The sequence below is a fragment of the Ictidomys tridecemlineatus genome, chromosome 5, assembly GCF_052094955.1.
Source record: "Ictidomys tridecemlineatus isolate mIctTri1 chromosome 5, mIctTri1.hap1, whole genome shotgun sequence".
In the NCBI taxonomy this organism is placed as follows: Eukaryota; Metazoa; Chordata; class Mammalia; order Rodentia; family Sciuridae; genus Ictidomys; species Ictidomys tridecemlineatus.
Window position 1 is genome coordinate 134133265 of NC_135481.1, and position 26813 is coordinate 134160077.

A 26813-nucleotide genomic window follows, 5' to 3' on the forward strand; every position below is an offset into this window, starting at 1 on the left:
CATTGGCATCCACTTATCAGAGAGAACATTTGGCCTTTGTTTTTCTGGGATTGGCTTACTTTGCTTAGCAAGATATTCTCCAACTCCATTCATTTACCTGCAAATGCCATAACTTTATTCTCTTTTATTGCTAAGTAATATTCCATTGTGTGTGTGTGTGTATATATATATATATATATATACAGTTTCTTTATTCATTCATCTATTGAGGGGCATCTAAGTTGCTTTCATAGTTTAGCTACTGTGAATTGAGCTGCTATGAACATTGATGTGGCTGTGTTACTATAGTATGCTGATTTTAAGTCTTTTGGGTATAAACAGAGGAGTGGGATACCTGGGTCAAATGGTGGTTCCATTCCAAGCTTTCTAAATAACATCCAACCTGCTTTCCGGATTCGTTACACCAATTTGCAGTTTCATCAGCAATGTATGAGTGTGCCTTTTAGGTTTTTATTTTTGTTTTTTAATATATAGCATGCTACTATACCTGAATGAGGTCTGTACAGCCATCCTAAAAATATCTATATTGAGGTTTAGAATACATGCATATTTTTAAAAAATCACCATTTTTGACTAGCACAAGTTAACAAAAAAACATTTTTTTTTTTTTGCTTAAGTGACCAAGAAGACATTTCTTTTATGTTCATATCACAAATTTATTAGGGCCAAGAAGCTGACAAATTTGTCCAAAAGTGATGATTAGTAGGTTTCTATAAATAACAGCTTTTAAAGAAGCATCTCCCCCACCATGACCTTTGCAACTGAAGATTGACCCCTGTGGTGCTCCACCACTGAACTACTTCCCCTGACCAAGAAGCATCATTTTGTTCAAAGAAACATTTTAATGTCCAAGTAGTGAGAACTTTCTTCCTTTTCTAGTTTTACAGTGTTGTTTTTTTTATAGCAAAATCCATATTTTCTTAAAACTTTTTGCTTCGGTGGTTGGAAGTGCTACACAGTTGTTACACTTGTTTCCAACAACAACAAAAATTCATATGTAGACACTCAGTTGAAGGAGTTGGTTTAAATCCAGCAGGTGGAATGGGAATGCAACCAGATGCAGAAATAAAAATGTCTTTCACTGTAGCATATTTACTATCCTCAGTAGTCTGTAACTATTTCAAAACGTGTATATCAGATAATGGGTGTTCTGTAATGGTTTTTATAGAAATATTATCAAGGTTATGTGAAAGGCTGTTATAAAATGCTTCTAGATAAGTCTGAATTTTCTCCAAAATACCAAGTTTTTAGACCTCGCTTAAAACTTTCAAAGGATACTTGGACTTTCTTAATTACATTGTAGACAGATATGTTTTTAAAACAACACATATTTTTCATTGAATGTTGTTATAAATCTCAGATATCCAGTAAGCTCCTGGTAGTTTATTGGAATGATTTATTATCAAGTCAGCTATATTCATTGTAGTCTTTATACCAATTATAATTATAATTTGTGCCATATCGAAGTCTGAAAAATTGTCTTTAGAAATTCTTGCTTTGATCCAGAATGCTCTCTTTCAAAATTATCATTTTCATTAACATATGCCATTTTAATTGTGTCTGAAGGATTAAGTTTTAGTTTCTGAATCCATCTAGGGCTATATTCTAGGTAGTGGTTTCATTGATCTGTAATCTTTTAGTTTTTTAGAGACACTTTACCACTGAGCTACATCCCCAGCCTATTTTTTCATCTTAGATAGGGTCTCACTAAGTTGCCGAGGTTGGTCTCAAACTTGAGATCCTCTGACTCAGCCTCTTGAGTAGCTGGGATTACAGGTGTGTGCCACTGTACCCAGCTAGTGATTTTGTGTGTGTGTGTGTGTGTGTGTGTGTGTGTGTGTGTGTTTAATTTGGAATCTTAATTTTATTGGTATAGTTGGAATATCTTTTCTAAACTTGCTGTCTTGCTATAGTGGGTTCCAGGTGACTGGATAATTTAGGTGATGACTCCTTCAACAGTCATTATTTATCACATTATTAGAGTTAGGTAATGTGATTTTTTTTTTTTGCTGTTTTGAAAATCTAAATTGTAGATAATACCTCTACATTTCAAATACTCTCAATTTTGTTCCCATGATTGTACTGAGGAACAGGCTAAATGTGTTCTGCCAGAACCACAACAGTGATGGCACTTTATTTCCCATTTACTGTCACGTGCATTATAGTCTCACCCTTCTCTGTAACTGCATCTTTGAACATCATAGCACTTCTGTGCTGCAGAAGCTCTTGGTAAGTATTCCCTCTAATTCCCAAGACGCATCTTTTTCAGAAATATGAATTCCCATTCCTAACATCTCATCACTATTTTTGCATATTGTACCCCTAAAGAAAAACACTCTCAAATTTATTGCTTGAACCTATAAACAGTTTGATGAAACCAAGCATCCTTACAATAAGTACTTCATAATATGCTTTAAGTTGTAATAAGCTCAATAGATTCCAAGTAAGTGGTGTATAGTAAGGAGTCTCTGTAATTACCAATTATAGTTATTTTGAACAGGTTGATGTTTCCAATAAGATGGGACAAAATTTCCAGTAACCTGGAAAATACATTCTCTATGACACCTACATGGAAAATGCCAACTTTGTTTATATCAAGATGTATCCAACTAAAACACCAGTTTTCTTGCAAACACCACATTTCAATTTAAAAACTCTATCACCTCCTTCTTGATGTCTCCTACTAAACACCAGAAACTCCTTCTTTACTCCCTGTCATTCCACTTGACATCAACAAACAATAATGAAGTACAGTGAAATTCCATTTCTCATGAGCTTTCTTTTCTCCATATTTATTAGGACAGTCATCATTTTTTTGAACAAAACACACACACACACACACACACACACACACACACACACGAAAGGTTCTATGAGTCACCAGAGTTGTTTTCATTCATTTTACAAGGCACACCGAGGAAGTTCTGGAGCAGCTGTGTCTTTTTTCCCTTCTTGTACTGCATTATATAATGCCAATAAGCAGCCACACCCAATATCCCACAAAATTAAATATATATATATTAGTTTAAAAAAATAAAGTTTTCTTTTACTTGTCTTTTTTTTTGTACCAGGGATTGAAATCAGGGGCACTTGACCACTGAGCCACAACCCCAGCCCTTTTTCATATTTTATTTAGAGACAGGGTCTCACTGAGTTGCTTAGCAACTCTCAATCCTCCTGCCTCAGACTCCTGAGCTGCTAGGATTACAGGCATGCACCAAAGCATCCAGCAAAATTAAAGTTTTCTTTAGGAAATTTTGTGTGACAATACCATCTTATGTAATTTCTAGTGGGTTTTTTTCTAGTGGTTATAGACATTTTGTCTGATTTATGAAAACCTATTTGTTTACATTACGGCAAAATGTACATAATATAAAATTTACCATTTCTACACCTTTAAGTGTTGCAACGACATTAGTATTTTCACATTGTTGGGTTTTTTTAACCTTTTTTTTTTTTTTCGTGGTGTTGGGGATCAAACTCAGGGCCTTTTGAGGCAAGCACTCTACCAACTGAGCTATATCCCTGGCCCAGTGTTTTCACACTGTTGTGCCACCATTACCACTATCCTACTCTAGAAGTTATATCTTTATCTTTCCAATATGAAACTTTGTATCCATTAAGCAATAACTTCCCATTTCCCACACCTAGTCCTTAGCAATCCCCATTCTACTTTCTGAATTTGGTTACTCTAGGTACTTCAAGTAAGTGGAATCACATATTATTTTTCTTTTTGTGACTGGCTTTTTTCACTTAATTCTCAAGGTTCATTCACATTGTAGCATTATGTCAGAATTTGCTTGCTAGTTTTTAGGGATGGTACACTGTATTCTTATACCGTGTTATATTATATATTCTTATACCCATTCATCCATTGATAAGACACTTAAGTGGTTTCTACCTTTTGGCTATTATTAATTCTATAAATATAGATGTGCAATGTTCTGAATCCCTGTTTTCAGTTTGTTGGGTATATGCCTACAAATGGAATTGCTGTATCAAGTGAAAAATCTGTTATTAATTTTTTGGATGAACTTCTATAGTGCTTTGTGCAGTAGCTGTGCCATTTTACATTCCCATGAGCAGGGCACAATTAACATAATTTACATCTTTGTTTGACCCAGTGACCTGGAGGCAGAACAAACCAGCACAAGATGTTGGAGAATTCTAGCATCAAAAAGAGCCTTCCTGGGGCTGTGGCTATGGCTTAGTGTAGCATACTTGCCTGGCATGTGTGAGGCACTGGGTTTGATTCTCAGCACTGCATATAAATAAATAAATAAATAAATAAATAAATAAATAAATAAATAAATAAGAAAGGTTTATCAATAACTAATATATATATATATTTTAATAATATATATATATAAATAAATTTTATAGTTGGTACTAGGGATTCAACCCAGGGGCACTTCTTAACCACATCCTCTTCCCCTTTTTGTGTTTTATTTAGTGACAGGGTCTCACTGAGTTGCTTAGGGCCTCACTAAGTTGCTGAGGCTGGCTTTGAACTCGAGATCCTCCTCTCTCAGACTCTTGAACCACTGGGATTATAGGTATATGCCACTGCACCTGGAAAATAACTACTCTTAAAAAAGATTCTTAAATTTTTAACTTTTTGTACTTTTATTAAGCAGAAGTCTTGGATAATCCACTCAAGGAAGATTGGTAGTCCAACTTAATAAGCCTATCCTTTGTATATACTGATGGAAACACTGATGGCACCTATTGAGTCCTTATTTCTGGACCAGACCACACTGATTTGAAAAGTGCAACAAGAGAACCCTAGATAAATATGTGCAGGTGGCTCTAGTAGAGCTGCTGGTGACCCATTTTGCTTTTAAGGATGCAACAAGGCAAAAAACAGACATAAATAACCTTTTGTGGGGGGTACTGAGGGTTGAACCCAGGGACATCCCCACCTCTCTATATTTTTCATTTTTAGACAAGACCTTGCTGAGTTCCTTAGGGCCTCACTAAGTTGTTGAAACTGACCTCCAACTCCCAAGTTGCTGAGATTACAGGTGAGTGCCAGTTATACCTGGCTCACTAACCATTTTATAGATGATAACACTGAAAGTCAAGAAGTTATATAATTTATCCAAAGGCATAGTTGGTAAAAAAGCACAGCAGGATTTGGATCAAGTCTGTTACTTTGAAAAGCCTTGTATTCTCAATGTAACACTCTTTCTTTTCCAATTCCAAATATTTTTTTTTCTTTTCTTTTTCTTTCTTTCTTTTTTTTTTTTTTTTTTTTGATACCAGGGATTGAAATCCGGAGTGCTTAATCACTGAGTCACATCCCCAGACCTTTAATTTTTTTATTTTTTATTTTGAGACAGGGTCTTGCTAAGTTGCTTAGGACTTCAGTAGTTGCTAAAGATGCCCTCAAAGTTGCAGTTCTCCTGCCTCAGCCTCCCAAGGTACTGGGATTACAGGTACTTGCCACGGTGCCCAGCTCTATCCCCAAACATCTTAAGCCACATTAGACAACTTGTTATTCCATATACCTACTGATATGTATCTTAATGTCCCTTGCTTTTGTTATACTTTCAACTTACAAAGCCCCTTCTCCCATCTGTGTTTGTTGACAGTCTGCTTAGATGCAAGGCTCCCCCTTAACACATGAAGTTTCTGATTTCCTTCTGATATAGTCAAATACTCTCTCTCTCTCTATGCCTCCAATATAATATTTGTGTCTCCTTAGGGTTCTCAGTTGCAAACATAAGAATCCAATCTAGGTGGTGAAAATAGGAAGTGATTTATTAAAGAATATGGGATAGCTCAGAATCTTGGGGAAATGACTGGCTTAGAGCCTATGTGGTCAGGAATATCCAAACACAAATTCACACCTGAGACTACATCAGTAGAGCCTCTACTGTTGCTGCTCACAGCCTAGACTCTCGCACTGCACAGTTGACGTGGAGTTCTGCGGTGCAGGAACTCTGCCCCTATAGCCTCCCTGCCAAAACCTGAATTTCACAAACTTTCATCACATTGCTCACCTTAAAAAAAAAAAAAATCTCTGAAAGGCTGCATCTCATAGGCAGAACCCAAGTCATACATACAATTCCTAGCTAAATGGAAGGCTGAGTGATCTTCTGGTCTTCCTTGGAGAGGCAGAATTCATAAGGTGTCAAATTTTCCAAACAAAAAGGGTATTCAAAGGTGCATAGTGCCTTTCTTTCCCTAGGCATCCTCATGAGAGTGACATCATCTTTAAACCCTGCAGGAAAATCCATAACAAATCACAGAGATGCCCAGGGAAAGCAGGGTGACTTAGAAGTTTTATTACTTAATATCATCCAAAAAAATTTTTTTTTGGTACTAGGGATTGAATCAGGGGTGCTATAGCACTAAACTATAGCTCCTGTTCTTTTATTTTTATTTTGAGACAGGGTCTTGCTAAGTTGCTAAAGCCACCCTTGAACTTGTGATCGTCTTGCCTTAGCCTCCCAAACATTTGGATGATTATTCCAAACTCTTTAATGTAGGCTCCAAGAAGATGCAGCAGTTCCACATGTCCCTCTGAAGGAAGGCTGTGGTGCCGATAGGCAAGAACACTATGATGTGTGAGGCCATCCCAGGTCATCTGGGAAACAACCCAGTTCTGGAGAAACTGTTGCCTCACATTCATGGGAATGTGGGATTTCTGTTCACCAATGAACAGAAATTTGGATTTGGATCAAGATCACTGAGAACAGGGACATGCTGCTGTCCAGTAAGGTACCAGCTGCCACTGGTGCTGGTGCCATTGCTGTATGTGAAGTCATTGTGCCATCCCAGAACATTGTTCTATTGGCACAGGAAGACCTCATCCTTCTAGGCTTTAGGCATCACCACTAAAATCTCCAGGGGCATTATTTGATATACTAAATGGGAGCCAGTGAAGCCACACTGCTGAACATGCTGAACCTCTCACCCTTCTCCTTTGGGTTGCTCACTCAGCAGGTGTTGGGCAACAGCAGCACCTACAAACCTGAAGTGCTTGACATCACATAGGAAACTGCATTCTCGCTTCCCCTCCCCTTGCACAAATGTACTGACCATCCTCCACAGGTCCAGGCATTTAGATGAAACTCAGATGAATAGATTACTAAACAAAAAAATTAAAATTACAGACTTCCATCTGGGAATGATGGCATATGCCTGTAATTCCAACAATTTGGGAGGCCAAGACAGTGTGATTGCTAGTTTAAGGCCAGCCTCAGCAATTTAGTGAGAGCCTCATTAATTTAGTTAGAACTTGCCTAAAAATAAAAATGGAGGAGAGGCCTAGGGATGTAGCTCAGTGGTAAATCTCCCCTGAGTTCAATCCCCAGGCCTCCTCTTCTCACAAAATTATAGTCTCACTTTTTCTGATCTGGAAAAATATTGTTTTTTCCTGCCTGGTTTATATCTTCAACAAAATGGGAATAATTATCTTTGCTACCTCTCCCTCATAAAGTTATTGTGATAATTACTGCAATATATGCAAAGTGCTTTAGGCTAAAATAAAGAAAGATTATGTGTGAATGCTAATAATAATTAGAATTATTGGGCTGGGGATGAAGCTCAATGGCAGAGCACTTGCCTAGCATGTACAAGGCCTGGGGTTCAATCCTTACTTTCTAAGAAAACATTTCAAATTTTGAGGCATTGGTTTAGAATCACACTCATGCTCCTGCGCCTTTAATTACATGAGTTGTTTTGATAAGAAGTTCCAAAATTCTGTTCACCTCAGTGTCATCCTCCCACATAAAGAGTTCTTTGTGTTGGGGACTTTTACAGGAGAGGGCAAGAAGGGAACATGCAAGTTTTGTTTGTTACCTGAGGATTATTTTTACTACAGAAGTCATTGAAATCATTGAAAAAAATCACAAAGAAAGCAAAGATTAAAAAATGTCAGAGGAGAGGGGCTGGGATTATGGTTCAGCGGTGGAGTGCTCACCTAGCATGTGCAGGGCCCTGGGTTCAGTCCTCAGCACCACATAAAAAAATTAATAAATAAAATAGAGGTATTGTGTTCAACTACAACTAAAAAATAAATATTTTTAAAAAATAATAAAAAAATTAGAAATGTCAGAGGAGAAAAAGCTGTGAAGTGGGCTTAATGGGGTGGACCAGGGCATTTTTCAATTCTTAAATCTGTGATTATAATATGAAGATGTTGCCTTTTCTTTTTCCTGATGTATTTTTATTTAGTGGTACAAACTGTTTTCTAAATGGAATTGAACTCATCTCATGATGCATAATATCTGTCTGTGCAAATAGCCCAAGAATCTTGTCCAGAGCTTACTCAACCATCTTTCCCCCATATCACCATATTCTGTCCTATTGGTAATTTTCCAGAATCTTTTTCAGTGAAATGATAAAACCATAGTTTGGTAGAAGCATTTTCTAAGCATTCAAAAGTACACAAGTAAACCAGAATCCTCATCAGAGAATGAACTTTTGCCATCTCCCCATTTTAAAAGGCAAGTCTCTGGGTCTCCATCCAAAGGTCTTGGTAAGCTTACTGGTAACAGGTAGTTTGTTCCTCCTTTGTGTGAAGTCAGCACTGACTATCAATCAAGAAAGAAGATATAGGAAGCCTCATCTTAAAACAGATATAAAAACATACAAGCATCTTCAGTATAAGTGTGTATAGAGAATAGAAGGAGCACCTGCAAATTGAGTCAAAATCTTAACTCCCTGTGGATTATCAGGCAAGTCACTGGCCCTTAGTTTTCTCATTTTCTCATATTTCAAGTTTCTTTAGTTTCAAACAAAACTGATACCTTGCCTTCAATCCTGTGCACTCCTTTATCTCCTTTTCCCAATGGAGGGAGTCTTTTTACAAAGAATACACCATGCCTTTAGTTTATACTTCTCTACCTTTTCTGCTCACTGCTGTCAGGTTTCTGCCCACTGAAACCAGTCTGGCAAAGTTCATTAGAGAAAAATTTACCTAGGGCCAAGTTCAAGACTCAGTTTATTTCATATCTGTGCAGCATTTGACACTGTATTTCCCTTCCTCCTTTAAACCCTCTTCTCATGATTTTAGTTTCTCATGATTCTCATCTGTCTGGGGTCACTGTTTATTATTTTTGTGTTATGATGCAATCTTACTCTTTCATTTGGTGGTCAGCCAGGTATAGCCAAGAGATGAGGTATAGAAATGGCTGAGGAAATCAAAGTTTATGATACAGATGCTAGTGACAAGAGGCACAGAACCCACATAGGACCACAGGGAAAGATGCCAGGGTGGTCAGAAGGCAGAAGACAGCAGCAAGAGCAAGGGGAAAGCATTAAGCCAGAGTGTTTCTTAGAGTTTCCTAGGGAAAGGCAAGGCAGGAACTGATAATTAGTTTAAGATTGGACTGGCTAGATTGGATCCTTTCAAAGTGCTCTAAACTGTAGGCATGTTCCCTGGTTGCCTAGTACCTGGGATGATTGAGTCAGAAGAGTATTGTTCCCATGGGCAGAGGGGCCAGATGGAGGAGATATGGCTTTAGATATTCCTGACTTATCCTTTTTTCAAATCTCTAAGAATTGGCTAGCCCAAATCAGAAAAGTTTTTTAAGATGTTAAAACAATATACAGGGCTGCGTTGTGGCTCAGTGATGGAGTGCTTGCCTAGCATGCATGAGGCACTGGGTTTGATCTTCAGCACCACATAAAAATAAAATAATGGGGCTGGGGATGTGGCTCAAGCGGTAGCACACTCGCCTGGCATGCGTGCGGCCCGGGTTCGATCCTCAGCACCACATACAAACAAAGATGTTGTGTCTGCCAAAAACTAAAAATAAATAAATAAACATTAAAATTCTCTCTCTCTCTCTCTCTCTCTCAAAAAGTAAAATAAAATAAAGATAATGAGTTCACCTAAAACTAAAATATAAATATTTAAAAATAAAGAAAATTAACTACAAACACATATATACAGAATATACCTCTCTATTGCTATGTCATTGGCTGACACCTCACTTCTTGCTTTCCCTGTAAATATTGGTATTTCCATAACCCTGGTTGTATTTTCCCCATATTGCCTGTGCAGTTTGTCCCTTTATGGTTTCAGCTTCTGTCTCTGTGCTGATGACTCAACAATGGATATCTCCACCCTTCTATCACATTTGAGTTCTAGACTCCTATTTGCTAGGAATTTCTGTCTGGATGTCCAACAGCCATCTTCAGTATATATCTAAATATGTGTTCATCTTTCTTCTTGAATCCGTTTATCTGCCTCTATTTCCATTTTCAAAGAATACTTCCTCTTAGTTACCCATGCCAGAATCCTGGCAGACATTCTAGAATTCTTTCTGTCTTACCAAACATATCCAGTCCGTCCTCAAGGCCTGTGTGCTCAGCTCCTTATCTCTTCTGTCTACTTTTTTTTCCTTTGTGTCACTCTCTTAGTTCTGATCCTCATCACTTCTCACAAAGAAGATAGTTATAGCCTATAACTGGTCCCTGTATTCAGCCTTGTACCCCTCCAGACCCTTCTTCATCCCACTAGTAGAGTATTCTCACTTTATTATGATGAAACATACAAAGAATGATAATATAACCATTTCATGTGTAAAACTACCAGTCAGTTCAGAGGGTTCTTTCTAAAAAACAAACTATATCGAGATTCATCTTTTCAGTAATTTTTAATTTCTTCCAGGATACAGTTTAATCTCCTTAGTGTAGACTATGCAGCCCATCAGGATTTGATGTAGGCCTGGGGTGTTAGTTCAGTGATATAATGCTTGCCTAGCTTGCTCAAGACCCTTGGTTTGGTCCCTACCACTACCAAAATGAAATAAGCAAACAAAATGATTTAGCACTGTTCTGGCTGTTCAGTATTACTTCCTGCCTCTCTCCTTACATGAACTTAATGTACATTCATATGAAACTATGTGGAGTTCTTGGAAGGCTTAGCGCTGTGTTGTGTACATGCTGTTCCTTTACTGTGCAGTGCCCTTTCCACACCAGTCTACCTGGTAGACCTTAACCTATTATGTCATCTTCAAGTGGTCTTCCATAATATACTCCTACTTGTCCCCACCTCCAGGTAGAAAATGATTGTTCTGTTGTTCACATATATAATCATGCTTTATCACAATGAATTGTCATTTGTTTATATCCACCTTAACTATAAACTCCTTGAGGGAAAAGTTATATCTTTCACATCTTTAGCAATTAGCATAGAATTTGGCAACCTAATATATAATTGGTACTCATGTTCATTGATCTAGCCTTTCCTTTCCAGTTTCATATATTTTTTTTTTTCAGTTTTCATTTTTTTTTTTTTTTATTGATTGTTCAAAACATTACAGAGCTCAAGACATATCATCTTTCATACATTCGACTCAATTGAGATTTGAACTCCCCAAATACATAATACAGACTCACTTCTGTTACATACTCACGTTTTTACATAATGGCATATTAGTGACTGTTGTATTCTGCTACCTTTCCTATCCCCTACTATCCCCCCTCCCCTCCCCTCCCCTCCCATCTTCCCTCTCTACCTCCTCTGCTGTTGTTCAGTTCTCTCCCCTTTTTCCCCCCACCCCCTTTCCCCTCATAACCTCTTATAATTTTGTGTATCACTGAAGGTCTCCTACCATTTCCATGTTTTCCCTTCTCTCTTCCTTTCTCTCCCCCCATTCGTCTTAGTTTACTGGTAGTCTTTTCCTCATGCTCTTCCTTCCTGTTCTATTCTTAGTGGCTCTCTTTATATCAAAGAAGACATTTGACATTTGTTTTTTAGGGCTTGGCTAGCTTCACTTAGCATAATCTGCTCTAATGCCATCCATTTCCCTGCAAATTCTATGATTTTGTCGTTTCTTAGTGCTGCATAATACTCCATTGTGTATAGCTGCCACAATTTTTTTATCCACTCGTCTATTGAAGGGCATCTAGGTTGGTTCCACAGTCTAGCTATTGTGAATTGTGCTGCTATAATCATTGATGTGGCCGTATCCGTATAGTGTGCTCTTTTAAGGTCCTCAGGGAATAGTCCAAGAAGGGCAATAGCTGGGTCAAATGGTGGATCCATTCCCAGCTTTCCCAGGAATCTCCATACTGCTTTCCAAATTGGCCTCACCATTTTGCAGTCCCACCAGCAGTGAACAAGTGTGCCCTTTTCCCCACATCCTCGCCAACACTTATTGTTGTTTGACTTCATAATGGCTGCCAATCTTACAGGAGTGAAATGGTATCTTAGGGTGGTTTTGATTTGCATTTCTCTGATTGCTAGAGATGGTGAGCATTTTCTCATGTGCTTGTGGATTGATTGTATGTCCTCCTCTGAGAAGTGTCTGTTCAGGTCCTTGGCCCATTTGTTGATTGGATTATTTGTTATCTTATTGTTTAATTTTTTGAGTTCTTTGTACATTCTGGATATTAGGGCTCTATCTGAGGTGTGAGGGGTATATATATATATTTTTTTTTAATATTTATTTTTTAGTTCTCGGCAGACACAACATCTTTGTTTGTATCTGGTGCTGAGGATCGAACCCGGGCTGCACGCATGCCAGGCGAGCGCTACCGCTTGAGCCACATCCCCAGCCCAACCAATCACAATTCTTTTTTTTTTTTTTTTTTTTTTAGAGAGAGTGACAGAGGAGAGAGGAGAGAGAGAGAGACAGAGAGAATTTTTAATATTTATTTTTCAGTTTTCGGCAGACAAAACATCTTTGTTGGTATGTGGTGCTGAGGATTGAACCCGGGCCGCATGCATGCCAGGCGAGCGCGCTACCGCTTGAGCCACATCCCCAGCCCCCAGTTTCATATTAACAAGATATTATATATAAAGATTATATCTATATCTATCTATCTATCTATCTATGTGTATATATATATGTATATATATATATATATATATAATCTTTTCCAACTTTATTCCTCTCCCCTCATTAATAACCCAATTATATATAAAGATTCATTTTACCTCCTGTGCATAATACATTTATTCCCTGGAAACCTATTTATCAGCTAGGTACCTACATTACTTTATTGAATGTTTTGATATCCATCTTTCCTTCTAGAATATAAGTGTCATAAGTCCAGGAACCATGTATGATGGATGTCTCTACATCTCAAGCCCCTGGCACTGGTGTCAACACACGTGAAACCATGAAGAAATGTTTGTGAGCAAATGAAGCAAGGGCTTAGAATTGCAGATTTCTAACCCAACCCCCAAAACTGTATTATTTGAGGTGCCAAAAAGTGTGACAAAACTGAAAAGTTCTTTCTGAGCAGATGGTCAGAACAGTTAAAGCACCAATTCAAATAGCTGGCAAATATAAAGGTAAACATTTAAGAAAGTGAGAAGGAAGGTGAATCCTCCAGAAGGATTGGCAAAACTGTGTATCCAAGATGCAGACAACCTGAGCAACTTTTCTGATTTCACTGAGGCTCAATTTTTTTGATTTCTGAAATGAGATAATAACCCTATACTATAGCTTAGATTATGATCATTAACAAATGTTAGTTCCTCATTGTTACCAAAGCAAAATAAAACACTCCCCAACTTGACTGATTTGAATGAGGAGAGGTTCTGATGCATAGTCCCGTGAAAAGAGCCATGTCACAATCTGAACACTACTACCACTGTTGTTGAGCATTTCCTACATTCTTGGCACTGGGAAAATTTTTGTATTATCTCCTTTTATCCTCCCAACAACCCACCTAGATAGGATTAGAGATGATAAGCAGCTTGCCCAAAGTCATACAAGCAAAGCAGGAGAAATGGAATTTGAATATAACTCCCTTTCCAAAGCCTGTGCGCCACCCATAAGAAGGGATATTAAGGTACTTACAGAACAGCATATTTGAGTTGTAGTTCAGAGAAATAGGAGCTGTATATCAAGTTAGTCCAGATTTCTCTGTGGTAAGAGATTAGAATGCAGATATTCTATGGCATTGATTGAAGTAAGATCCATTTGCTTTCACATTAGACACTATTTGACTTGGACTCAGTTCCTGATTACTTTCAAGAGACATAAATGAGACAAAGAGGCAGGAGGCTCCCTGTTGCCTGCCTTTTTTTTATACCTAATGAGGTGTATCCAAAGTTTGATGAGTCTTGACAGCTCACACAGAGTGAAATGCCCTTGAGGTCCGAAGCATATACAGCTGTTAATTCACTGCTGTGGTCATGGAAATAACTTATACTTCCATGTAAATTTATCATTCAGGAGCCCACCTTACCCAAGGCTAAAATCTAAATCTTAGGCCTTGAACTTTATGCTGTGCCAGCTCTTGAGGTAATCTCCATTTCCCTGCCCCATGACTGTTGGGCCTAAGAATTTTCCATTTACATCTACATGGGAGCTTTCCATGGTCAGGCCTGGCCATGGCCTCATATAGGCACAGAGACATAAAATTGTAATATATTGTACAAATTGAAGAATGAAATTTATATTGTTAGCTAGAGGACTATCCCACCCTCAGGTGCAGGAGTTCCTGGATAGTTAGTGCCATTTTTTTTTTAATAGCTCTGTTGGGTATGCTTGTACACACCTGTAATTCCAGCGACTTGAGAGGGTGAGTCAGGTGGATTGCAAGTTCAAGGCCAGCCTCAGCAATTTAGTGAGATCCTAGCAAATTAGTGAGACCCTGTCTCAAAATAAAAAATAAAAAATTGATAGAAAGCAGATCCATGATTGCCTAGGGTTATGGTAGGAAAGGGATTGACTACAAATGAGCATGAAGGATCCTCTTGGAGTAATGGAAATATTCTAAAACTGGATATTGATGATGGTTATACAACCCCAAAAGTTTACTAGAAATCATGAATTATATACTTACAGTGGGTGAGTTTTATAGTATATAAATTATGCCATAGAGAGAGGATGAGAAGGTAGTGGTGGGAGACAAAAGGAGGGTAAGGATCAGAACGGAAAGGAATTCTGGATCAAACTCTTATATCTGAGCTTGAAAGACTATTGAGTGAAACCCTAGGATAACTGGCCACAGGGCACAGAAGAGAGGATTTGGCCTGGAAAACCTCAAGGGCAGGAATTAATAATTAAAGTCTTAGTGTCCACAAATCTAACTTTGAGTAGTCTGCCTCCTGATGTATCCCTTGGAAAAATGACAATCATAATATCCATAATGGCAGAAGTTTCAGTTTACTCCCTTACCCCCATATCAATTTTCTATTTCTTTCAAGAGAAAGGGTTTTAAGGCACTGGTCCAAAACTGAACGGATTTTAGCAGAGTCAGAGATTAATAGCAAGAGCTATAGTTTCTTGCTTCCAGGAATACTCTAAAATCTACTTGAATTTTTAAATACCTACTCACAGTAAAAGTTGTTGCATCCAAATATCAATGTCAGAGTGAGGCTAGTTAACCAACCAGGCTGGGGACCTTCAGAGCTATAATTACTTTTTTGAAAATGGTGTCAACATTAAAAAATAATTATACCCTTAGTGGCTGTGATTCCCCAACAGTTCTGTTCTGTCCATTTATGACCCTCCCATTTCAGAATTCTTGAGAAAGGATAGGAGTCACTAGTTCAAAATGTCCCAGTGTCCTTTGGAAGGTTAAGACTGCAGGAAGGAGCACATGGGATGCTTCTATACTTCCCTCAAATGATTTTAACTACCTGAACCTGTGACATGATCCAATCCCAGACCACAGCTTAAAATGTCCAGAAAGCCAGAGCTTCACATTATCGAGAACTGATTTTCAGTAAACCAGATGCCAGCTTATTAATTTAAATGAGAGATACACCTTCCCTTTGCATGGTCTGTTTCCAATCTATGGTCCTCAGGGGGCACTGTTCCTCCTGTTTGTATATTCAGTTACCACTAGTGGTGGGAAGAGGGGAGGGCCTGGACTCTCCACCTCTATGACCCTAGCACAAGCTCTGGAACATAGTTGGCATTTGCCAAATGAAATTGAATTTTGTGAGGGATAAAACTGGTTCACCTTGGACCATTGAACTAGAGATATTTTTTTTACCCACAGATTAGCTTGGTTAAAGGCTGTTTCTGAGCTGCCTGGCAAGATTGGTGAAGAGGTCATTATTTGTTTGAATTTCTTTTCTTATACAGCTGACTGCATTCTGTAAAAAATTTATCACAGAGAATTTACCTAGCAAGATGTCACTACAGGGGGCTGGGGATGTGGCTCAAGCGGTAGTGCGCTCGCCTGGCATGCGTGTGGCCCGGGTTCGATCCTCAGCACCACATGCAAAACAAAGATGTTGTGTCCGCCGATAACTATAAAATAAATATATTTAAAAAAAAAAAAAAAAAAAAAAAAAAAAAAAAGATGTCACTACAGTCCATTTCTGTGTGTTCTCATTTCTTTTACATTTGAAATAAATGCTATAAAGTTTCCACTATGTCACAGGTAATAATAGCACACACAACTATAGACTGTCCGCTGCCTGTCCCTGAAATAGATTCTCCAGTAGAAAGAACAACAGTGCTGTCATTTACAGAGTTGTATGAGAAACAAGAATTGGAACTGAAGATAAAAAAAGAAGTATGAGTCAGTAGAGTCCAATTTAGCTTTGAGGGTAGCAGGAGGCACAGTATTAGGTCCATTTTCAGTGAAAATTATATCGTTTGAGAAGGAAGTGTCCTGTCCATTTGTCAAAGCCCTGGTGATAAGGGATCTCTTCTCTGGCCACCAAACATAGACCTTCCCTTTTCTCCAGCCTCTCATATTATCTGCAGATTAGGTACCACAGTATTCCTCCAGGCCCTCCTGCCAGCTGTCCTCCCCTTGCTTCAGGCAGGAAGAATTTCAAGCCTGAGATTGGGAAGCCTTTTGATTGCCATGACACTACTCTTTCTGAGGTCAGGATGCCCAGGACTCTACTGTTGTCCTCTTTTCCTTCTACATGTTCTCCATGTTAAATTGCGTCTATCCCTAGAACTTCAACGACCTTGCCCCTCAGTCATTGTGGTTAAGCATCCATATATATCATATGACAATCCTGTCCTACCCCCATCAGGCATCTTAGTCCCTTTTTATTCTGCTCCCATGTTCAGTTCTACACATATTTATTGCTTTGTTTGTCAGGCATCTTTGGTAAGTGTTGAAGATACGAAGACTATTCTATTTAGTGAATCTCCCTCTATTTAATTTGCAGGGCTTTTTCTTTTCATTATTCAGTAACAGTTGGAATCCCTGAAGTCTTAACTGTCAACTGCTATTCTTCTCTTTCTATCCCTGCATCCCCTCTAAACTTACTCATTACTGTGGTTTCAATTTAATATAGATAATTTTCAAATATTTTCAAATATACATATCTGGCTGTGTCTTACCTGTCTCGTTCACTGCATGCTCTTTAAAGTTTCTTTATCTCCTTTAAGCAAACATCTATCATGGCTTTAGTTCCCAGATCTCTAAAATGGGAAGTGAATAGGGGAGAACATTTAGTAAGTTACTTTGTATCCATGCAATAGTTTTAAGCAGCTACTTAAAATGCTTGCAAACAACTATAGATAATTTTTTGCTTCTCTATGCACTTTATGAGTTTCCTTACTGAGAATTTCTTTCTTTTCTAATCTGGAAAAAAGTAAAAGGAGAAACAAGTGACATGATCAATTATATCTTTGAAGAGAAGCAGCAATTTGCTGTCACCTTTGTTAATATACTCTAGCCAACCTCCTAAGATTTCTTAGACCCTTTAATTTTATTATTTTAATTTTTAAGTGCTATGTATCTGGAGAAGTAGAGTAGGACAGAGATGTTTATGCCATACTTTTTTGTATGCCTTTTGAATTTCAAACTCTGTGAGTGTTTTAGTAATAAAAATAAAAATTTGGGCTGGGGTTATGGCTCAGCGGTAGAGTTTCTGGAGTGAGGAAAAACAGGCTGTTTCAGAAATTGTGTTTTTATTAAAACAAAATGTTACTGGTTCCAAAGGAAGAAACTTATGAATCTCTAGCCAAATGTAATTCATCAGCCTATATTGCCATAACCCATTCTGACCCTCTGTACTCTGAGTTTGTTGTGGGGAGGAGGTGGTTGTGTTTGAGTTGAGCTCCATGCAGGCATACAGCTTTCTGGAGCAACCTGAAAGTCAATGAACCTCCCAGACTTCATTCAGCTGACTTATATCAGAAGGGCCCCAAGGTGAGATTTCAGCTCTGATAGTTTGTAGTTGGGGTCTAGTGTCTCTCTCTGTAAACACTGACCTCAAGTTTGGTTGATATAAGCTCCCCAACTTATTTCCATGTAATGATCCAGCTGGATCCAAAGGTAGGATATGATGTCACCAGCTATCTGTAGCCATTCCTTAATAATACCTGGCCAATAAATACATGACTCTTTGCTCTAAATTAGGACTATATTTCATTGTCATTCTCCCACTATAGGGAATTGGCCAGGGGGATAGGGCTGCCAGAATGTGGGATCATCCAAGGGCTTTGGCAGCAGAAGTAAGAGGCTGTAGTATAAGGGCCCTCTATGGAGGACATTGGAGAAGGAAGGGACAGACATACAAAAGCAGAAGGTTGGGCTGGGTTTGTGGCTCAGCGATAGAGTGCTCGCCTCGCACGGGCGAGACCCTGGGTTTGATCCTCAGCACCACATAAAAATAAACAAATGAAATAAAGGTGTTGTGTCCACTACAACTGAAAAAAAAAAAAAAAGGCAGAAGGTCCATGGAGTCCTGGGGCCCAATGTGTCTGCCAGAGTTTGTAAAAGCAGCACAATGATCTATGCTCCTGGTCTAAGCTTGTACTAAGCCAGGCCTGGAGACTTTATCTTGACAACCCCAGGGAGCTCATCAGCCCCTCCTAGCTAATGGAACACTTCAATTCATTCTTTCCCAAATTTGCCTTTCATAAGAATCACTCCAGGCACTTATTAAACATGCAGATTCTTATATCCTATTCTAGAAGTACTGAATTAGTATGTTTAATTGATGTCTTGAGTGATTCATACAATGAGACAAGTCAGGAAAACACTGCTTTAGTTGTTCAAGGGATCTTACTCAGTAGTAATGGGCTAAGTTCATTCTTTCTTGTATTTTCTTCACCCATCAATTAATTTTGTAGATTGACTTAGGAGGCCACTTGTCACATTGCAGAAGAGAAGACAAGGAATTCATCTTTGTCTTTTGAGGAGTTTGGAAATCCTAGCCCTTCTGGCCCCAGCTAGAATAAGTTTATAAATGTTTTCTCTCTTTACTATAGCTCAGCCTTTATGCTATTTTAATAAGTAATTTTATAAGAGGTAGTTTGATGAATTGATTCCTATGCCATTTTGGTGCCTTTCATATTAAACATTTTACTGCTCTAATTAGCCAAGACTATTTATGAGGCACTGCTATTGTTTGGATATGGTTTGATTATGATCCCAGAAAGTTCACTTGCTGGAAGCTTGGTCCCCAGTGAGGCACTGTTGAGAGGCTGCTGAACCTTTAAGAGGTGGAGCCTAGGGGAAGATAATTAGGTCATGGGGGCTTCCCCTGCAGAAGGGATTAAGGTTGGTCTTGCAGAGTGAGTTAGGTTGTTAGGAATTGAGGCCACATGCCCATCACATGGTGTATGCAAAAAAGAAAGAGAAAGAGAGACTATTCTTAGTCTCTTCTGCTTGTAGCTGATTCCCCTTTCACTTCTCCACTATTTTGGGGTGCAGTCATGAAGTGCTGCTCCAAGACACTAATGCCATTGTCTTGGACCTACAGTACTATTAGCTAAGCAAACCTCTTTACTTTATAAAATAAGTATATTTTGCTATAGCAACAGAAAATGGACTAAAACAAGCATATACTGTGTGCAGAACTAGAAATAAAAAGCAAAGTGTGAGGCTGGGGTAGTAGCTCAGTGGTAGAGTACTTTCCTCACATGTGTGAGGCACTTGGTTCAATCCTCAGCACCACATTATAAGTAAATAAATAATAAGTAAATAAAATAAAAGTCATATATATATATATAAAATGTGTGTGTGTGTGTGTGTGTGTGTGTGTGTGTGTGTGTGTGTGTGTCCCTACTTCCTGAGCATTTTAAAAAATCTGTTTGGGTTTGGGATAATGAAGAAGTTTGGAGATGGATAGTGGTAAGGTTTGCATAATAATGTGAATATACTTAATGACACTTTATACTTAAAAATGATTCAAATTATAAATTTCAATTTTAAAAAGCAATAACTTGCTGGGTGCAGTGGTACACTTCTGTAATTACAGTGATTCAGGAGGCTGATCAGAAAGATTGCAAGTTCAGAGCCAGGCTCAGCAACTTGTGAGGCCCTAAGCAATTCAGTGAGACCTTGTCTCAAAATAAAAAATTATAAGGGATGAGGGATGTGGCTCAGTGGCTGAGGACCCCTGGGTTCAATCCCTGGTACCAGAGGCGGGGAAAAAAAAAAGAACTTGTTCACAATACACTATTCCCAAGAAGGACATTTTCAGAGTGATAAATCAGTAAATGTATGAGGCACATGAATTTAGTGATATATGTAATATAATAAATTCATAAAATATATAGATATATCTTTATATTATATATCTTTAAATTATATTTTATACCTTTAAATTACTTTATATATTATATCATATATGTGTATATATGACCTTGCACATTCTAGACAAGCACTCTATCACTGAGCTACATCTTCATCCCTTTTTAAAATTTATTTTATTTTTAAATAGAGCCTCACAAATTTCTAGCTGACCTCCAGCCTGTGATCCTCCTGCCTCAGCCTCCCAAGTAGCTGGGATTACATACGCTATAGTCAATTTAAGATATATTTGAGTAAAATAGATCAAGCAGTTTTTATGATGATTTTGAAGGAGGTAAGAAATTGGTTTATTGGAGAATTATGCAAATTGAAGAGATGACATGTGCATGAGAATGACAGATAATATGTAATAGAAAGAATATTTATAAAAGAAAGGGTCTATTAAAGATGCAGCCCTCACAGTACTGACCAAGTAGGGTGGAAAAAATGTTTCCTGCATGGATGAGGGGACAAGGAGCCACAGATAAAGTGGTAAAAGGAAAAGTCTCTGTGGGTGGGTGGTGACTGTGATCAACCAGCCTTTTATTTTGTGAGAATAGAGAGGTATTGTCTTGATTCAAAGTGATTTTCTGCCAACTGTTCTGGTCTTGCCACTCTGTCATTACAGAAAGGAAATTCCTGAAGCCCCTGAGCTGTAGCTGTTGGAGAGATGATTAAAAATGGCCAACTCCTTGGTGTACTCATTTCTGGGCTACCTGCCAGATCATACTTTTCTGCCCTGCATAGGAGCTAGGGCCTTGGAGGAGAAGTCAAGGCTTCCTGGGGAGGCCGGCACAGGCAAGGGCTTTGGGTGGCAGCTAGAGCCAAAAGCCCACTGGGTAGCTGTTGTGAAATAGGTAGGTTCCAGGAAAGATGTTACCTACCACAAGGACTCCAGATGAGCTAGGGGACTTCACTTAGGTGGATCAGTTGAACATTATTAGAGGCAAAGATTCTAGGAACTAGAACCACTAAGGTCTCCCAGATGGGGCTGGGAAGAGAGTAGGAGTGGAGCTGTGTGCATGATAAGCTAACCATGCCAGACAAGCCATCTGTGGCTGATATGGCACGTAGTAGGCGTTCAGTAAATATTTGCTACATTGAAATGAATGGAAAGCCCACTTGTTTCTGTTTTATAATATTTGTTTTTTGTTTGTTTCTGTATGCTCTTAATTTACTGGTGAAAAATCATTTCATTAAAAAGTTGATATTTGATATAGCTAAAGCAAGCTGAAAAATCCATATCTAGATCCACATCTAGAATAAAATGACTACCAGGATACTAATGGCCACTCTTTTGTCCTCATGGGTTCTCTTTCCTCCCCTGGTGATTCCATCTCTGTCTTTCTCACCCCTACCTGTGTTCACTCAACATGCTCTTTTTGGGTTCAGATACTATCTCACAGATGGTTTCCTACTCTCCTTTCTAAGCAGGATGCTTACAATATTTAACTGCCTACTGGAAATCTCATCTTGTTTGTTCCTCAGATTCCTGCAACTCGCATATCCAAATTTTCACCTCTCTGATTGCTACTGCTTCTTTCTCTCCCTGATTGCATATACATATCCTTGAGAGGTGTTGCCTTCTGCCTAGAATCTCTAATTGGAAACCTCAGTGCTACGTATGACTCCATTATTTTCTTACTTCATCCTTGGTCTTGTAGCATCTGCCTTACGTGTGACTTTGGAGTCTAGCCTCACCTGTCTAAACTTGATTCATCCCAGCTATTCCAGATATACAAACAAATGTCTTTTCTTCTGTCAGTAAGTGGAAAAATGTCTATAGGTCTCCATTCTCTCTCAGAGAGCGTTAACAGGCTTTAAATTAATTCTTTCTTCCCTGTGTTCACAAGAGGTTCTTCACTTTCTTGGCTTCACAAATTCCTTCAATTTCCTAGTTCTTCTCCCAAACCCTAACTCTTAGCCAATGAGCTAGGTTGTGTTCTTTTTTGTTCCCACCAGTTCCCAAACTCCTAGGGTTCGCACCTATAGACACTAGGAGGCTTACTTAGAGCAGTTCTTCCTTTGCTGCACTTTGGAATCACCTGGGGAGTTTAAAGGATTGCAGATGATGGAGTACCACCAACACCAGTTATTCTCTCTGGAGGTAGAGCCCTAGCATTGGTATTCAGCTATTGTGAATGGAGTTGCTATAAACATTGATGTGGATGCATCACTGTAGTATGCTGATTTTAAGTCCTTTGGGTATAAACTTAGGAGTGGATGACTAGGTCAAATGGTGGTTCCATTCCCAGTTTTCTGAGGAATCTCCATACTGCTTTCCATGGTGGTTGCACCAATTTGCAGTCCCACCAGCAATGTATGAGTGTACCTTTTCCCCCACATCCTTGCCAGTATTTATTGTTGCTTATACTTTTTTAGATGTTGATGGATCTCTCTTTTTATTCATTTATTTATATGCAGTGCCTCAAACATGCTAGGCAAGCACTCTACCAGTGAGCCAAAATCACAGCCCCTGGAGCTTGTATTCTTTTTTTTTTATTTTTTATTTTTTTATTTATTTTTATTTTTTAGTTGTACACAATACCTTTATTTTGGGTATTTGTTTTTATGTGGTGCTGAGGATTGAACCCAGGGCCTCGCCTAGGCAAGCGCTCTACTGCTGAGCCATTACCCCAGCCCATAGCTTGTATTCTTGATGATTGCACTCTGACTGGAGTGAGATGGAATCAGTGTAGAGTTTTTTTTTTGTTTTTTGTTTTTTGCATGGGGAGGTACCAGGAATTGAATTCGACCACTGAGCCACATCCCCAGCCCTATTTTGTATTTTATTTAGTCCATTTATTGACTCTTGATTTTATTTCTTGTGCTTTAAGAGCAATCAGTGACTTCTAACCTCTCTTCAATGTTGTCAGATTGTCTGATGACTAATGCCTCCTCCAGTAGTTGTAGCTTCCCAGACTCTCCCACTGGAAATGGTTCTTTTAATGAGACCTAGGTCATTTGTCCCCTTTCTGTAGCATCCCCCAGGCAGAATTAGTGTCTGATGTGTTACCTTATATTTTGCTTATTGAGTTGCTAGAAGACTGACTGGGAATAGGTGCTCAGTTAAAATTGAATAAATAGATGAATGCTAGCAAAATCCTTGGGAGAGAGAGAGAAAAATCTCTGGATGGGAAAGGTAGAGGACTGTAGGAACCAGTGAAAACCATTTATAGCTCGTCTTTCTAAGGGCAGATTCTAGCAAGATTGAAAACTAGGGTTTGAGGCTGGTGGCCCCATGTTGATCTGGTGTCATCTTAAAGAGACAGCACATATTCTTCTCTGACCCTCATGTGTCCTTTAGAGAGATCCTCAAGACATGGAAGCCTCTGGATACAGGTTAGCAAAGTTTTATGTGCCAGAAAGTGCATGAGTTGTTTACATAGTGGGGAAGATTTAAAAATCCTCAAACTTGGGGCTATGGTTGTGTCTCAGTGGTAGAACACTTGACTAGCATGTGTGAGGCACTGGGTTTGATTCTCAACACCACATTTAAAAAAACAAATAAAATGAAGGTACTTTTTTCACCTATAACTGAAAATATATTTTAAAAAATCTTCAAACCAGTCCTGCTCAATTATTTATTTATTTACTTGCCAGGGTTTGAACCCAGGGCTTTGCACATGCTAGAAAAGTGCTCTAACATTGAGCTACACCCCAGCCCTCTACTTAATTAAAAATTTTGATTATATAAATACCATTATGATCATATTAATTCAGTCACAATAAAATAATGAAAATTTCACCCTAGTTCCATATATCCAATAATAATAACTGCAGAGTATTGAGAATGTACTGTATCAGGTACCGATCTAAACACTTTACAGGTATTAGTTTATCACTCTACCTAAAGGTCCAACAAAGTTTCCCTACTTTGTAGATGAGAGAACTGTAGCTCAGATTAAAAATTTGTCCAAGGAATGTAGATAGTCAATGACAGAACCAGGATTTAGTTTAGGTCTGTTTGATTCCAAAGCTCATCTTTTACCCTATATTCCTCCTGTCATCCTGATAAATAAAACTTCATTTTCTATACTTTCAGGCCTTGTCATATGCATTAAGTTTTTATATAATTATACTCATAGAACATTATTTATAAGATTATTTTATGAAATTTATATTCTAATATGCATCCAATCAATCACCAAGTTCTGTTGATTCTACCCCCCAAATATATCCCTATTCTGTAATCCATCTTTACCCTTATTTTTTATTTTTTGGCTTTTTGACCCCATTGTTTTCTTTAATTTATTCTAATTTGTTAGATATGACAGCAGAATGCATTTCAATTCATATTACACATATAGAGCACAATTTTTCATGTCTCTGGTTTTACACAAAGTAGAGTCACACCATTTATGTATTCATACATGTACATATGGTAATAATGTCCATATCATTCCACCGTCTTTTCTACCCCCATGTCCCCAACCTTCCCCTCCATCCCCTTTGCCCTATCTAAAGTTCCTCCATTCCTCCCATGCTCCCCCCACCCCATCCCTATTATGGATCAACATCCTCATATCAGAGAAAACATTCAGCATTTGGTTTTTTTGGATTGGCTTACTTCACTTCGTCTAATATTCTCCAACTCCATCTATTTACCTGCAAATGCCATGATTTTATTCTCTTTTAATGCTGAAGTAATATTCCATTGTGTATGTATACCACAGTGTCTTTATCCATTCATCTACTGAAGGGCATCTAGGTTGTTTCCACAATTTTGCTATTGTGAATTGTGCTGCTATAAACATTGATGTGGCTGTGTCATTATAGTTTGCTATTTTTAAGTCCTTTGGGTATAAACCAAGGAGTGGGATAGCTGGATCAAATGGTGGTTTTATTCCTAGTTTTCCAAGGAATCTTCATACTGCTTTCCAGATTGGCTGCACCAATTTGCAGTCCCAACAGCAATGTACGAGTGTGTCTTTTTCCCCACATCCTCGACAACACTTATTGTTGTTGATATTCTTAATAGCTGCCATTCTGACTGGAGATGAAGTCTTAGAGTAGTTTTGATTTGCATTTCTCTGATTGCTAGAGATTTTGAACATTTTTTCATATATTTGTTGCCTGATTGTATATCACCTTCTGAGAAGTGTCTATTTGGTTCCCTGGCCCATTTATTGATTGGGTATTTGTTATTTTGGTGTTAAGATTTTTGAGTTCTTTATATATCCTGGAGATTAGTGCTTTTTCTGATGTGCATGTGGTAAAAATTTGCTCCCATTCCTTAGGCTCTCTAGTCACTTCATTGTTTCTTTTTCTGAGAAGAAGCTTTTTAGTTTGAGTCCATTCCATTTATTGATTCTTGATTTTATTTCTTAAGGAAGTCGGGGCCTAATCAGACATGATGGAGATTTGAGTTTACTTTTTCTTCTGTTAGACGCAGGGTTTCTGGTTTAATTCCTAGGTCCTTGATCCACTTTGAGTTGATTTTTGTGCATGGTGAGAGATAGGAGTTTAATTTCATTTTGCTGCATATGGATTCCAGTTTTCCCAGCACCATTTGTTGAAGAGGCTATCTTTTTTCCAGTATATGTTTTTGGCAGTGAGAAAATGAAAGCATTCCGTCTAAGAACTGGAACAAGGCAGTGATGCACTCTTTCACCACTTTTATTTAACGTAGTTCTTGAAACTCTAGCAATTAGACAGATGAAAGAAATTAAAGAGTAATTAGATGAAAGAAATTAAAGGGATACGGGTAGGAGAAGAAGAACTCAAACTTTGTTGGCAACATGATTCTGTAACTAGAGGATTCAAAAAACTTCACCAGAAAACTTCTAGAACTAATAAATGAATTCAGGATATAAAATCAACACACATAGATCAAAGGCATTTCTACACATCAGTGACAAATCCTCTGAAAGAGAAACTAGGAAAACCACCCTGTTTCCAATAGCCTCAAACACCAAACCAAAACAAACAAACAAATTAAAAAATCTTGGGAATCAACTTAATGAAAGAGGTGAAAGACCTCTACATGAAAACTACAGAACACTAAAGAAAGAAATTAAAGAAGACCTTAGAAGATGGAAAGATCTCCCTTGTTCTTGGATAGCCAGAATTAGTATTGTCAAAATGACCATACTCCCCAAAGCACTATACAGAGTTAATGCAATCCCAATGAAAATCCCATGGACATTCCTCATAGAAATAGAAAAAGCAATCATGAAATTCATCTGGAAAAATAAGAGACCCAGAATAGCCAAAGCAGTCCTTAGCAAGAAGTGTGAAATAGGTGGCATCACTACACCAGACCTTAAACTATGCTACAGAGCAATAGTAACAAAAATGGCATGGTACTGACACCAAAATACACTTGTAGACCATTGGTATAGAATAGAAGACACAGTAAAAAACCCACATAAATACAGTTTTCTCATGTT

The 26813-nt window shown here is 38.2% G+C and overlaps 1 protein-coding gene and 3 pseudogenes across 5 annotated transcripts in view; 2 read left to right on the forward strand and 2 right to left on the reverse strand.

Annotated features, from left to right (window-relative positions):
- Positions 1-26813, forward strand: part of Homer2 (homer scaffold protein 2) — a 133551-nt gene that overhangs the window by 7215 nt on the left and 99523 nt on the right. The gene's annotated exons all lie outside the window — the stretch shown is intronic.
- Positions 829-1963, reverse strand: LOC101955645 (G2/M phase-specific E3 ubiquitin-protein ligase pseudogene; annotated as a pseudogene).
- On the reverse strand, positions 2060-2896 carry LOC144364698 (G2/M phase-specific E3 ubiquitin-protein ligase pseudogene; annotated as a pseudogene).
- Positions 6257-9656, forward strand: LOC101955350 (large ribosomal subunit protein uL10 pseudogene; annotated as a pseudogene).